Here is a 3,670-nt window from a genome sequence, read left to right as displayed (position 1 = left end):
TCTTTTTTTGAAGACTGTCATTCTTGGGTTCAAGTGAATATACCTCAAATCCTCAGAATTGGGTGATAAAACCCAGGCTCAGATTTCTCCAATCCTGACCAATGGGTTTGTTATTAGATTCTCCTGAAGTGAGTGGAACTGAGAGACAGGTTTTTGGTGTGTTTGTTTTTCCCAGATACTTGAAAAAAAAAACAAGCAAACAAATAAAAAGAATTTCTTGAAGTGTGATCTTTAAGCCAGCTAGATCAGAATGAAATGGAAGGCCTCGTTAAAAAAGCAGATTCTAGGGTTTTATCCCAGATCCTCTGAATCAGAATCTCTGCGGACGGGACTAAGAGATTAGCCTTATTTAGTAAGCTTTGTGGGCATTTTTTATATGTAATAAAGATTCAGGACTTCTGCAGATATCTCTAAATATAATTTAATACTTAGATTAAAAAAAAGACAATCAACACTCTTAGACTAATGATATCTAGTTCCTGCCACCCTTTATTTTTGAGTGGGATAGAAATTAATAATAATATAATAATAACAGCAGCAGGAGCAACAGATAGGGTGTTTTGAGTCCTTACAGTGACGGACACAGCACTAAGTTATTCCAATATATCCTTACAACTCTATCGTTCTCCTATTTGATAGAGAAAAACTGAGGCTTAGCGAGGACATGGACATCTTCCAAGACGATACAACTAACAAATAGTTGAGATGGGATTAAATTGCTAAAGGGGAGTGGGGCAAAGTAAAAAGCGTGTAGTAGCTGGCATTCGGAATTTATGTTTCATATGTTTTAATTAAGGTTGCAAGAAATACTTGAGTGTAAATAAGAGCTTACATAGGTGTATGTGTAACAATAATGCATAAGCACAATGGGGGAAGGGTGTGTGAAGGACGAAAATTGTAGGTAATCCTTGAAGAGTACTTCCAGGGCAGGACCTGGACTCTGGAGATGAGGAGGCCGTTTCATATCTCTCTGTACTCACAACCTTCTTTGTTCTTAGATCTGCTCTCAGCTTGAGCTTCTGCTTACCCATCTCTTCTGCTTCCTCCTCCCTCATCTTACCAGGATGCTTGTGGGCCTAACTCTACCTCCCAGCTGTTCACCCCATACATCCTTAGTTTCAGCTTCCACTGCCGACTGCCTCATTCTCTCGGAATTCCTTAGTTTATAATCTTGAGAGAGTGAATCTGATTGGTCCAGTGTATCATGTTGTGTTAGGTCACTTACAGGCTGCTGGCCGGGTGCTACACTTGACACCAATCACTTTGGCTGAGGAGGAGGTAAAGGGAGGTCAAATGGTAAAACCATGGCTGCCTGATGGCCACGCTCTCCACGAGAGTCTGTGGGCAGAACAGGCATGGTAATAGCCATTTCCAGCACAACACAAGTCTTCATCCCAAGGCTCTAAGAAGGCCATAGAGTGAAATAACTTGTCTCCAATTCCCAAGTCCCCATGATTAGGGTAGGAGGGAGTATTTGCTGTTCCAGATGTCTTACCTAATGGAAAGTCAAGTTTGTAAACTCCTTTAGGGTTGGAAGTTTTGTTTTGTGCATTTATTCCAAGTACCTAGAGCAGACTCCGAATAAATATTTGTTGTATGAATGAATAAATGATACTGCAGTATCCAGCAACTCTTAAATGTTGTGGCTTAGACAATGGAAAATCTACATGCTACTTTGGTCCTGGCTCCCAGACAATATTAATGCCATCCTAACCAGAACATAGCTGTGGATATAACTTTCTAGACAACCCACTTATTATTTGCTTACAAGCAAATACAAATGTTTTAGGGTCAGATGCTGGTTTTAATTCCAGCTAATAACTGAAAATTAACTGTCTGGCCTGGATAGAAGTCAGTTTCAAGACTCCTCAAGGAACAGAGATGGTAAGAAGGCTAAGCATTTCAACTGGTACTTCTCAACCAGGGATGATTTCTGTTACCAGGAGACATTCAGCTATGGGTGGAGGTATTTTTAAATTGTGGTAAAATCAAGACAACAAAATTTACCATTTTTAAGTATACAGTTCAATAGTGTTAAGTACATTCACATTGTTGTACAACCAATTTCCAGAATGTTTATCTTGAAAAACTGAAACTCTTTATCCATTAGACAACTCCCTATTCTGCTCTCCCCTCAGCCTGACAATTACCATTGTAGTTATCCTATGATTTTGGCTACTCTGGGTACCTCATATAAATGGAATTATACGGATTTGTCTTTTTGTGACTGGCTTATTTCATTTAGCATAATGTCCTCAAGGTATCATTCGTGTTGCAACATGTGTCAAATTTTCCTTTTAAAGGCTGAATAATAATATTCCATTGTATGTACAGACCGCGTTTGGTTTACTCATTCATCCACCAATGAACATTTGGGTTGCTTCCACCTTTCTAGCTATTGCGAATAATGCTGCTATGAACATGAGTGTATGAACATCTTTTTGAGGCCTTGCTCTCAATTATTTGGGTATATACCCAGAAGTATAATTGCTGGATCATAAGGTAATTCTATTTTAATTTTTTGAGGAACTGCTATACTGTTCTCCACAGAGGCTGCACCATTTTACATTCCCACCAAAAGTGCACAAGTGTTCTCATTTCTTCACATCCTTGCCCATACTTGTTAATTTCTGGGTTATTTTATTATTATTATTATTATTATTATTTATAGCAGCTGTCTTCATGGGTGTGATGTATGGAGACATTTTTGGTTGCCACAACTCAGGGGTAGAGGTGCCACTGAATTTAGTGGGTCAAGGTCAGAGATCTTATTAAACATCCTACAAAGCACAGGACAATCCTCCACCACAAAGAATGAACAGGCTCCAAAGTCGATAATGTTGTGGTTGAGAAATGCTGATTTCAATAATTAGGTTCACCTTTCATAGAAAACCTCATCCCCCGATGTGTGCAGTCTGTCTGTCCTCTGTTGAGATGCTCAAAGGCAAAGATTTTCAAAAATCGGGAGAGCAAGGGAAGACTGAGAAGAATGTCAACATTTCTTTTATTCAAATTTTATTGGAAGTTTACAAATGTATTACAGACATCAGTAAAACATCATATCCATTTTACAGGGCACAGATCTCAAGCAAAGTGTTCACAACAGTCTCTGGCAGAGCCCACACCAAAGGCCTGTTGCAGACCTTCTTAACAAACAGCTCGACACTCGACACACAACACAGACTCCGGCCTGCCTCACCATCTCACGCCCTCTGAGGTTTTGTTTATGTACTTGGATTTAAAGCAGGGGATGGGCGAAGCAATCCTGTACAGGAAAGGATGTGTTTAGGAGAGGGAAAAGTGCCAAAATCCTAATTTGCTAAGGAAAATGGAGGACTCATGGGCCTTGAGAGTATTAAGTCAGGGTCCATGATAGAACCAAAATGCTTTATGAGAAAATATGGAAATCAACCAGAAAGGATTGAGAACAGAACTGGCTGATGAGTAACTCACTCTGAAAAATTTAGAAAAGCTTGGTTGGTGACCTATTGAACGTCAATGGTCAAATGCCCAGTAGGGTGAAGAGATGTCTCAGAAAATTCTCAGGATAGAACAATTTTTTTTTTTTCCTATCCTACAGATTCATCAGGTCTGAATCACAGAAATATTTTCCTAACACTACATGGCTTCCCCCCACCTCCTTTTTATTCTTCTTGAGGAAAGCTAGTTT

The sequence above is a fragment of the Pteropus alecto genome, unplaced genomic scaffold (assembly GCF_000325575.1).
Source record: "Pteropus alecto unplaced genomic scaffold, ASM32557v1 scaffold75, whole genome shotgun sequence".
Taxonomy (NCBI): domain Eukaryota; kingdom Metazoa; phylum Chordata; class Mammalia; order Chiroptera; family Pteropodidae; genus Pteropus; species Pteropus alecto.
The sequence above is the reverse complement of the archived record's forward strand: the minus strand, read 5'-3'. Positions refer to the sequence as shown.